The following is a 12,534-nucleotide window of genomic DNA, read 5'->3' on the forward strand; positions in this document are numbered from 1 at the left end:
TGTCAATATCTGAGCTGGTGGCTGGGAGTGCGAAATCGAGTGACAGTGTTTCTTCTTCTGTATGGACTCTCCTCTCCCTCTTGTTCTTCCACCACTGGCTGGGCAGGCTGCAATGCTTGGGTGTCTGAAATGAGAAAGGCACAAGAGTAGGATTGTGGTGATGAGAGGGAGGGAAAGCAATAGCTGCATACTTACACCATGTGCAGATTGTAAATCAGAAGAGATCGTGGGATGAGGGGGGGGGAAGTGGGATGTGAGAAGGAAGATAACGTATGAGAATACCGATATCTTGAATTCCTTCAGCCCCACTGCTGGCACAGGCTCAGCCATGCCCCTGCCAAGAATGGCAGGCACCGTCTCCTCCAAGGGGTTGAGTTGATGTAGGTGAGCCTGTCCCCCACTGGTTAAGTTCTGCTGTCTGTGATTATGCATCACCTTTCCCTGCAAGAGAAAGGGAAGTGAGTCAGTGAGTGTGGTGCAATGTGTTTGGGTGATGTGCCTGTCATGGTTAAATAGCTGACAGTATGTTCAAGCTGTGAGATGTGGACACAGCAGTGGTACGTGTGTGAGAGTGAGGTGAAGCTATGAATGTAAGGTATGAGTCGGTGTTTCATAGATATTCTTGGTAGGTGAGCAATGCAAGTGTGGTGCATTGAACAATGTGTAAGGCTAGTGGTGCAGATGGTGGGATATGTCATTTGAAGATGAATTCACTGACCTTGAGCACACATGGGAGGTCATTATACTTCTGTACTGAGTCCAGGTCCTCGCGGATATACTGCTGGCATTGATCACATTGGTTATCTCCTCCCACTGCACTCTCGTTTGTTGCCTGGAGAGCCTCCTGGCCCTCTGTAGGAAGAGGACCTCTCTCCTGGGGTTAACGTCCTGGACCAACACTTCCAATGCTGCATCTGAGACTCTTGGAGCCCTTTCTCTGGCCTGTTGAGCCATTTCTTAAACTTGTTTTCCTTATAACAGCCTTCCCAATCACTTCCACCACCTGTAGCAGGCAGAAGGCACCTACCCTTTAAGAAGTGCAGACTGCCTTTAAGTAGTGCCGGCTAGCTTTAATTGGAGCTAGCCTTGCACTAACTTGGACCCCCTGCTGAGTGTTCAGCCACTCAGCAGCGCATTGAGTGCTCGGATGACTGCTGCAATCATGTTAATTGTCAGGCAGCACGAATTTTACGTGCTGCCTGCAGTCCTCCGAACGGATGCGGGTTGCTATCGCATCACGATCCTTGTGCCTGTTTTTGGGGGCTATCGAATTTCTAGGCCAAAGAGTTTGTTCTTTGATTGGTGACTGAATGTGACAAGTGGTGGACATCTAGAACTTTCTCCCCCAAAAAGCTGCGGATGCTGGGTCAATTGAAATTTACAAGACTGAGATTGTATTTCTTAGAGAAGGATATCAAAGGACATGGAACAAAGGTGAGTAAATGGAGTTGTCCCCCAGATCAGCCATGATCTAACTGAATGGTGGAACAGGCTCTAGGGGTTGAATGGCCTACGTCTGTTCCTAAGTTCCTATCCACAGCATTTTAGAGAGGGTTCCAGATTTCCACTACTACTTGTGTGAAAACATGCTTCCTGATTTCATTTCTAAATGGCCTAGCTCTAATTTAAAGATTGTGCCCACTTGTGGATTCCTCCAGCAGTAGAAAAAGTTTCTCTATTGAATCCCTTTATCATTTTAAGCACCCTAATTAGATCACCCTGCAATCTTCTAAACAAGTGTCTTGCCAGTTAGAAAATATTGTTTGTCATTCTTGAATCCAAAGTGAATGACCTTACATTGAACTCGATCTGTCACAGTTTTACCCACTCACTTAGTCTGTCTATGTCCCTTTGCAACTTCCTGCTCCCATCTACACAACGTACTGTGCCTCACAACTTGGTGTCATCCGCAAACTTGGATATGCAGCTCTCTATTCCTTCATTCTGTTGCAGGAAGCTGCCTATATCTGCAACAGACTGCCAGGTGAAGCACAGACTCCTGCTGCAGTGCTCCTCAGTCATACTAGGGAAAGTGACTCTTGGCTTATAGGCCCTGTGGGCTGGGTAACACCTTCTATGAGCAGCTCCCCTCACCTGCTGTCGAACAGGCCCAGCTGCTGCTCATCTTGGTTGCTGAGGCTGCGGCTGCTTTCCAACTGTTCCTCCATCCAAAGCAAAAATTGGAGCCATAATAATCTGCAAGAACTTAATCAGGGTATGATTAAAAATACAGGAAACTTTGGTTTATCCAGAGGTTGTATGTCCGGAATACTCGATCTAACGGCAAAAATCAGGAGCCGTTTTCTATAAGTTTTTTTTAGTTCTCGTTCTTTTTTTTTCCCAGTCAGGCACTGCAAGGTCTGTAGCTATAGCAACAGCTTCAGCTAGAGACGCTTGCAGCTGCAGCTGACTCTTTAGAAGCTGTTGCTAAGCAACAGTGTTTGTTGTCAGATACGGAGATGAAAACCTCCGTATGCTTCAACATTAACTTTGTATGTCCGGCAGTTTTGACAGATCGGCAACACGCCGGTCCTGTCGGTGCCGGATATCACAAAGTTTCCTGTAGATAGAAACAAGCAATTTCCAAGCTCAAAAATTTCTATGGCCTAAATGTCTGCAGGTGAATGCTCCTTTAAATAATGCTTCCAGTGAGTGAGTCAGTCCTGAAGCCAATCGTGCAAGATTTTACTCAGCGGGTTGGCCAGTGGGTGGGGCTTCCGCCCAGCCCAGTTGAAATTGCGTCGAGGTCCTAATTACATCATGCATCAATGCATTCATGAAGCACCTGCCTGCTATCGGCCTCAGCCACCTAAGTGAAGCAAGTAAAATGGTGGCCAGCATGATTACAGAGGACATTGGGTGGTAAGTCAAATTGATGGATTTTTAACAGCCGCACCCCATTCCTGCCAGGTGGGGTAAGTTAAAATTGACACCCACAAGTGTACAGTGCAGTACTCAATCCCATTTGACTCAAGAACAATTCTATACCACACACTCAGAGGGTAGCTCCAAGGTGAGTTGTGACTCACGACACTGTTCCCTCACCTTGGCTACAGTATCCTTTAGGAATTGAGCATCATACCAACCATACCTGCCACTCTGTCATTAGCTAGGCAACGCAGCACAGAGTCCATTCCCTCCCAGTGAATGGGATGATTAAGACCTTCTATTTGCAGCTTTTTCTAATGGACATGCAGAGGATCCTTACTGTGGCTTGTTGGGTAAGGTATAATGCTCTCTCCAGACCCTGATGAAAACCTTGTTGGCTTGTTGATGAACATTGTCAACCATTAACATTAGCCCACAGCAACACTTTTGACCATGATGCACAATAGATTTTAGCGAACAGAAAAATTATTTGCCATAATTTTTAATGGAGCCATACACATGATTGCAAGCCACTGAACCTGCTTCATCTCTCTAATGACTTCTAATAACCCAACTTCACAATGCACTGCATCACAATCAATCTTTGCAACATCTCTTCATTGCTGCAACGAGGCTGCAAGTACAACTTTAAAAACTCTCCACTTTCTTTTCCTTTACAGTTACATTAACGGAAACCTGCATGATGGATAAATAGTCATCAGGCTCTGGCTTGTCCATTTGTAACTTTAGCTGTAGAGGCAAGGGTATCATTCACCACATTATCTGCCATCAAGTTCACACTAACAACAGTCGCACAGACCAGTTCATTGCAAGACTTCTGTATGAAATACATTTGAGTCAACTATCCAAAATTCAGCACTAAATTAGCAATTCATTAAGGGGAGACACAAAAGGTGGTTGGTGTGGGAATGGAAAAAACTACACTGATGGAGTGACAAGCGCTCTTGAGAGGTTTGGCTTAAAGCACATTGTTGGAGCAGAGTCAAAGGAGCTTTCTGCATTCCATCCTTGCTATAACCAATACAGGGAGCACTTGATGCCATCAATAAGGGACAAATATAGGGACGTCCTCATTCCTTTGTACTGACATCACTCACCTTGATTTGTTCAAAAAACATTAGGTTATAAAAAGTCCCTGTTAACAATGTCATTCCAGTGTCAGAGCAGTACAAACACTCACCCCAGGATTCCTCCGTTGAGTACCAGTTTCACACCGGAAAAGAGACAGTGAAAACATTTCCCCAATTCAGCGCTGAATACTAATTACCCACCAAGTGTAGCGCTGTCTGAAGCTGTTTATATAAATCAGAATGGGACAAAATATTAACAGAATTCCAATATCAACTAGAAAATTGCACGTCGTGACTAAATTATGCACTTACCTTACTCTAATTTGTAGATTTTAACAAAAAATTATCCCAATTTCACCGATTACCTTTTTGGCCTTATCATTGTGGAATGGTGCAGCAATAAAACTGTCCTCATTATATTTAAAAATCCAATACATTGAACATAAAAAATAGGAGCAGTAGGTCAGTCATTTGGCCCCTCGAACCTGCTCCACCATTTAATGAGATCATGGCTGATCCAACTTTGGCCTCAACTCCACTTTCTTGCCCGCTTCCCATAACCCTCGGCTCCCCTGTTGCTCAAAAATCTGTCTATCTCAGCCTTGAATATATTCAATGATGACCCAGCTTCCACAGCTCTCTGGGGTAAAGAATTCCAAAGATTCACGACCCTCAGAGAAGAAATTCCTCCTCATCTCCGTCTTAAATGGGCGACCCCTTATTCTGAGACTATGCCCCCTTGTTCTAGATTCCCCCACGAGGGGAAACATCCTCTCAGTATCTATCCTGTCCAACCCCCTCAGAATCTTTAATGTTTCAATAAGATCACCTCTCATTCTTCTAAACTCCAATGAGTATAAGCCCAACCTTTCCACATAAGACAACCCTTCCATCCCAGGAATCAACCTAGTGAACCTTCTCTGAACTGCCTCCAATGCATGTATATCCCTCCTTAAATAAGGGGGCCAAAACTGTACGCAGTACTCCAGGTGTGGTCTCACCAGCGCCCTGTACAATTGTAGCAAGACTTCCCTACTTTTATACTCCATCCCCCTTGAAATAAAGGACAACATTCCATTTGCCTTCCTAATTACAGGAAACTTTGGTTTATCCGGAAGTTAACTGTCCAGAATGCTCGCGTCACCGGCAAAAATCAGGAGCTGTTTCGTTAGGTTTTTTTCCTTTTCTTTGCTTTTTTTTCCACCAGTCAGGCTCTGCAAGGTCTCGCTGAAGCTGTTGCTAAGCTACAGAGACGCTTGCAAGGTATGGCCGACTGTTTAGCAGCTGTTGCTAAGCAACAGGGTTTGTTGCCAGATACGGAGCTCAAAATCTCCGTATGTTTCAACATTAGCGCTGGTTTGTCCGGCAGTTTTGATGGGACAGCAACAGCTCGGTCCCGTCAGTGCCGGATAGCACAAAGTTTCCTGTACTTGCTGCACCTTCATGTTAACTTTTTGCGTTTCATGTACGAGGACACCCATTGAGGGCTCCACTGACACAATTCACCCTCCAGTACTTTCACCGATGTCCTTTGTTTATCTGTGAGCCTCAGCAGATTATTTGACTTGCAGTTTGCGATCACAGCTGAGGCCAATCTTGTCCTCACCTGAAATCTAAATATGCAGAATTTTTCAAACATATTTAAATATAGAAGTTGTGCCAGAGGACTGGAGGGTTGCCAATGCAACAACTGTGTTAAAAAAAAGGGATAAAGCAGCTGTTACAAATTTGGGTCTACCATGGTTACCTTCTCAGCTTCAGTGGCATCAGTTGTACTCATAAGCAGTCTGAGTATCTTTGTTGGGAATTGCATCATATTGCCCCATATCTACTTGTACGAAAGCGTAAATTAGGATTTTAACAATAGTGTCCCCTTCTGACATGAACAGGACATTCAGGTCTTTCATTCGCTCCAAAGGCGGCCCGAGGAAACATTTGGTGAGATGTGACCAGATATGAATCGATGAGCTGTTTTATTTCACAGTAAGGTAAACATGCAGAACAGGAGGTGTGATCAGACTTACTAAAATCAGTTTTTCGACACATAATGATACAAAATAAGAACACACCAGGCTTCCCAACATCAATGGGTCATCTTACTTTACTTATACAAGATTACTTATAACCGTTCTCCAGCACTTCTAATCTTTTAGTCAAAGCCTTTGCTGGGCCTAATTGCCTCACAGCATTCGGTTACAAAAATCTGACTAAATGCTCATATCCCTGTCTCTATGCTTTGTCTTTGTCTGCTTTAAGCCAGGACGCTATCAGCTACTATCCAACACAATGGGTGTGAGGTGTTTTTTCAACTACAGAGATAAACCAACAAATTGCTTATTGTTTACAGTCTATGGGGAAACAACATCAAAGCTAGCTCATTAATATTTTAATAACTCTTTGCCTCAGAGCTTTTTTATTTTAAAAGCTTGCATGAATGTAGTATGTTTTAAAACATAACACTTCAAGGTAATTTTCTTTCCAAACACTTTCTGTGGAAAATAATCTCAAAATATAACTATAGACCTATCAGCCAAATAACAGCGCATTAAACCTCTGGAGGCCATAATACAGATCAAAAATTAAGAGTCACCTAGAAAGACATGGGTTAATTATAGACAGCCAATATGGACTTGTAAAAGGCAAGCTGCATCTGACAAATTTGATGGAATTCTTTGGGGAAATAATGGAGTGTATAAAGAAATGTCATGGATGTTGTGTATATGGATTTCTAAAAGGTGTTTGATTAGGTGCTGCATAAGAGGCTTGTTGATCAAATGAATGCACATGGTATTTAACAAAGTGTGGCAGCAGGGACGGGAACTTAATTAAAAGACATAAAATAGAGAGTACTGGTTAATGAATATGTTTTGGACCGGAGGGATATAAACAGTGTTGTCTTTTACAGGTCAGTGTCTGGGATCATTGCTCCTCTAAACATAATGGGCCGGATATTCCGATCCTTACGGGTGGGTACGTGCTGTGTACCCACCTGTAGGGACATTGGAAATGCCGGTTTCAGGCATGTACAGCGCATGCGCTGGAAACCGGCATTTTCGAACTGTCAAGAATCCTCTTGACAGATCCTCCGGCTGCTGGGAGAAGGGCCTCTGCGGGCGGACAATTCCGCTTTTTGGAGACCCTCCGCCCGCAGAAAACCCTTACAATTCTTGCGCCTGGTAAAAGCAGGCATAATTTACTTTAAAAATACTTTAAAAAAGGTGGCCTAGAAATTCGGTTTTGGCGCAGCGAGGGCTTTAGCGCCGGAAGTTAGTGCCGGCGCTAAGTCCCCCTGCGCGCGCCAAAAATTCAGTAGCGCCGCGCCCAAACGGCTGCCGGCGCTACTGAGGGGTCTCAGCGCCTCAAAACTGGCGCCACGTGCCGCATTGTGGTGCTATTCCGGCGCTGCGGTGCCCGCTGCGATGCGGCAGGCTCGGGAAGTGCAGGCCTCCTCCTTCCGTTAAGGAGGAGCTGCCTGCACCCGGCCGCGGCCCGCGATAATCTTTTTAAAAATGAGCCCGGCACCTCGGACAAGTGCCGGGCTTGCTTCTGTTCCCGGGGGGGGGAAGTCCGGGGAGGGAGCTGCGGCCAGGCGGCCGGCGGGAAAGCGGCCGGCCGCCGCGGGGCCTTTAATGCGCCGGCGCAAAGTTCTGTAAGGCACCTCTGCCAGAACGTTGCTTGCGGCTGCCACGGGCGAGGCGGCCGCAACTCAATTTCCGAGTTCGGGCGGGTTACCATGGCAACCGGGACGCTGCGCACACCGATGACGTCATCGGTGCCGGCGCAGCGCTACCGGCCTAACGCCGATTTAGGGCCCCTGTCAATTTCTAAACTGGCCATAACTTCGGCGCTAGGCCCTCTAGCGCCTCAAAAGCGGCGCTAAGGCCAGTGAATTTCGAGGCCGGTAAGTTTATTTATAGCCACGTAAAAAACTTTAATTATTTTTTTCAAAAATTTAAAGTTTTGTTTAAAATAGTTAATTTATTTGTACGTTCAAGTCATTTTAAAATTGTGATTTAAAAAAAAATTATTTAAAGTTTTACTTTGTTTTGGGGTGATCTCCATTCATACATTTGACAGGTCTTCCTGTCAAATGTATGAAGGGAGATTCCCTTCTTTGATTGGCTCCCCATGGCCCACGTGATCCCAGGGTCGCTGCGAACTACCTGCGCCTCTGGGATACGTGGGCCCTGCACACTTGCAGTTTGGAGAGGCCCAGCATCAGAATTGTGCGCGTCCCGAGAGTCCTCAGGTAAGGGCGCAGATTTTTCCAGATCGCAGTCCTCCGCCCGCGGAAGGCCTGCGATCCGAATATCTGGGCCAATGGTCCAGAAATTCGGGTCTCCACGGGTGAGTACGCACGGGGTACTCACCCGTAAGCCCAATGGAAGTGCCGGTTTCCTGCATGCACTGCGCATGCACGGGAAACCGGCACTTCCGTTCCTCTGAACGAAGAGGTTCAGAGTTAGAATGCGTGCGCAGGAGAGGCTGCACATGCGCATCAAACTTACATTTTATTTATTTATTTTATTTATTTATTTATTTTTTTACAGGTTTTCCCGGGATCATAAGCCTGCAGGATTTAGAAATGTAAAAAGCAGGCGTAAGGCCTGCTTTTTACAAGGTAAGTGGTGAATTAATTAAAATTTAAACATTTTTTCTGCAGGTTTATTATTTTTAAATACTTTAAAGCAAGGTAAGTTTATTTTTAGCCCCGTTAGAACATAAAATTATTTTTCCCAAAAATTTAAATTATTGTTTAAAATAGTTATTTCATGTCATTTATAGTTGATTTTAAAAATGTGATGTTTTTTAAAAATTTATTTGAATGTTTATTGCTATTTTGGGGCCGAAGTCTTGACAGCTCTTCCTGTCAATCTTATGAATGGAGCATTCTCTGCTCCGATTGGCTGCCCATGGCCCATGTGATCCCAGGGGACGCATCGAACTAACTGCGCCCCTGGGATACGCAAGCACTGTGCGCCGGCTGCTGGACCAGGCCCCGGATCGGAATTCCACGGGGCCCTACAGCTCAACGGCCGGCGCGCAAGTTAAGTGCAGATCGGGGGCTTGCACCCGCGGGAAGCCCCTGACCCGAATTTCTGGGCCAATATATATATAGATAGATAAATATATAGATAGATAAATAGATATAGATATAAAAATTGATCTGGACTTGAGTATGAGAGCATAATATCAACATTTGCAGATGATACAAAACTATGGAATGTGGTTAACTATGACAAAAAATGTAAACAACTTCAGGACGACGTAGACAGGTTAGTAGATTGGGTATGTAGACATCAGATGAAATTTCATGTGGAGAAATGTAAGCTAATACATTTTGGGAGGATGAATAGGGAGAAAAAACATCTGCACTAAATGGTAAAATCTTAACAGTAGAGGAGCAGAGACACGTTGGGGTTCAGATACCCAAATATTCATATGCAATGCTAGGTTTTATAAATAGGAGTACAGAGTGCAAAAGCAAAAAGGTAATGCAAATCAATGGAAAGGCTGCAGTTAGAATATTGTGCCCAGGTTTGGGTGCCTTCCTTAAGGAAAGATGTCAAGGGCAACAGAAAATGCTGGAAAAACTCAGCAGGCCAGGCAACATCCGTGGAGAGAAAATAGAGTCAACGTTTCAGGTGAACCCTTTGTCAAGACTAAAGAAGCACAGGAAATGAAATAGATTAAGAGGCCAGGCTGGGAGAGAACAAAAGAGAAGAGACATTAAGAGGTATTCAAAACGAGGCAAGATGGTGATAGGACTAGTGGAGACAAAAGACAGCTCTAGATTAGGTGTGAAATGCGCTGGCAGAATGGGAGACAGCTGCCATGTGGGAGAGAGAAATAAAAAGAAAGTGGGGGGGGGGGGCGCGGAAAGGCCAAAACAAAGGTGTAGATAAAAAATATAAGTAAAAATGTAATAGGGGCCGAGGTTATGATCTGAAATTGTTGAACTCGAGAGAGAGTCCGGAAGGCTGTAAAGTGCCTAATTGGAAGATGAGGTGCTGTTCCTCGAGTTTACGGTGAGCTTCCGTGGAACAATGCAAGAGGCCGAGGACGGTGAGATCTGAGTGGGAATGGGGCGGTGAATTAAAATGACAGGCGACCAGAAGCTCGGGGTTACCCTTACGGACTGAACGGAGGTGTTCCGCAAAGAGGTCACCCAATCTGCGTTTGGTCTCCCCAATGTGGAGGAGACCGCATTGTGAGCAGCGAATACAGTATACTAGATTGCAAGAAGTACAAGTAAATCGCTGTTTCACCTGGAAGCGGTATTTGGGGCCCTGGACAGTGGGAAGGGGGGAGGTGTAAGGGCAGGTGTTACATCTCTTGCGCTTGTACAGGAAGGTGCCAGGTGAAGGGGAAGGGATGCTGGGGGTGATAGAGGAGTGGACTAGGGTGTCTCGGAGGGAGCGGTCCCTACGGAATGCTGAAAGGGGAGGGGAGGGGAAGATGCGTTTGGTGGTGGGATCACTTTGGAGGTGGCGGAAATGGCGGAGGATGATCCGTTGAATGTGGAAGCTGGTGGGGTGAAAGGTGAGGACAAGGGGAACCCTATCGTGGTTACAGGAGGGAGGGGCAGGGGTGAGGGCAGAAGTGCGGGAGATAGAACGGACACGGTCGAGGGGAATCCTCGGTTGAGGAAAAAGGAAGACATGTCGGAAGCACTGGTGTGGAAGGTGGCATTGTCGGCGCAGATGCGGCGGAGACGGAGAAACTGGGAGAATGGAATAGAGTCCTTACAGGAGGCAGGGTGGGAGGAAGTGTAGTCCAGGTAGCTGTGGGAGTCAGTGGGCTTGTAGTGAATGTTGGCCAATAACCTATCCCCAGAGATGGAGACGGAGAAGTCGAGGAAGGGAAGGGAAGAGTCAGAGATGGACCATGTGAAGGTGAGGGAAGGGTGGAAATTGGAGGCAAAGTGAATGAAATTGTCTAGTTCAGGGCGAGAGCAGGAAACGGCACCAATACAGTCATCAATGTATCGGAAAAAGAGGTAAGGTCAAGGGCAAGGTGGGGGGTGCTAGAAAGATTCATTATGATACCAGGGATGAGAGGGTATAGTTATGAGGAGATACTGGAATTCATTATTAGACTAAATTAGTTTAAAAGGAGATCTCAGTGCAGGTGTTCAAAATTATGAGAGGTTTCAATAAAGAAAATCAAGGAAAAGTATTTCCACTGGTCAGTGAGTCAGTAACTGGAGGGCATAAATTTAAGATCGCCACCAAAGAATGAAGAGAGACGTTAAGAATAAAAAAAACACAAGAGAGAGTTATTAGGACCTGGAATGTCCTACCCGAAACAGCAGTGGAAGCAGAATCCATAATGTTTTTAAAGGGGAAGTGGATAAATATTTGAAAAAGAAAAATTCAAAAAGGGTATGGGAAAAGGGGAGGAGAATGGGATTAGATGGATATCTCTTTCAGAAAGCCAGCACAGCATAATGGCTGAACTGCCTCCTTCTGTGCAATCAAATTCTAGAATTCTACTATGACCTTTTCAACATACAGCATTACAGAAACAAAGCTTTGGCTACGCTACCGCTTTGCATCAATACAAAATCTGCATTACAACTTGGGTGTCAGAGCACAGCAATTTGGCCCGACAATTGAAAGGGTTTTACATCCCTTAGGCTTTGGCACAACTTTGGTCCAGTGCAAAGTCAATTTTAGAAACCATCTAGGCTGCCAAGTAGACAATTAAGCTGCCCTTTGCAATGTTGTGAGAATCTGGGCACTCCTACCTGAGCTCTCAAATATTAAAAATTTAACAAGGTGCATAGGTCTGAGCATGTATTCAGACTGTAGGACTAGAATATCGGCAGCTGTTGATGCACAACGGATATATGTGTTACGTTGATTGTTTAATTTTTAAATACATGCCAACTTGCCAGCAAAGCTGCTCTGTCATGATACTTTGTTGAATCTTGAGAAAAAGACAAGAAAAGTTCCAACTACTTCCTCTGGACCATAGAACGGCATCACCATTGTCAAGACCCCACCATCAATATCCTGGGGGTCACCAATAACTAGCCATATCAACAACATGACTACAAGGTCAGGGCACAGGCTGGAGACATGTAGGACATCGCCTAACCTCTCCACCATCTACAAGGCTGAAGTCAGGAGTGATGAAATACTCACTGCTCACCTAGAGATTGGTGCAGCTGCAACAGTATTCAAAGAGCTCGATATCAACAAGTAGAACAGTCCCCTTGATTGGCACCCCTGCTAATGGACCTAATATCCACTCCCTACAACACCAGTGCCCTGTGCATGCTGTACTATCTACAGAATGAACTGCAGCAACTCACTAAGCTTACTTTGACAGCACCTTCCAGGACTGCAACCTCTACCACCAAGAAGGACAAGAGCAACAAGATCACGCAAACACCATTACTTCCAAGTTCCCCTCCAAGTTACACACGATCCTGACTTTGGATATATATCGCCGTTCCTTTATTGTCGCCGTGTCAAAATCCTGGAGTTCCCTAATTAACACCATTGTGGGAACACCATCACCACAAAGACTATAGTTATTCATGAAGGTCTACTACCACCACCTTCTC

General features: G+C 45.2%; 1 protein-coding gene across 2 annotated transcripts in view; it reads right to left on the bottom strand.

The window, feature by feature from the left end:
• naaladl2 (N-acetylated alpha-linked acidic dipeptidase like 2) overlaps window positions 1-12,534 on the bottom strand; it is a 1,153,361-nt gene that overhangs the window by 739,306 nt on the left and 401,521 nt on the right. The window lies entirely within an intron of this gene.

The sequence above is a fragment of the Somniosus microcephalus genome, chromosome 6 (genome assembly GCF_052327205.1).
Source record: "Somniosus microcephalus isolate GS21.2 chromosome 6, FLI_Smic_1.0, whole genome shotgun sequence".
NCBI classification, from domain to species: Eukaryota; Metazoa; Chordata; class Chondrichthyes; order Squaliformes; family Somniosidae; genus Somniosus; species Somniosus microcephalus.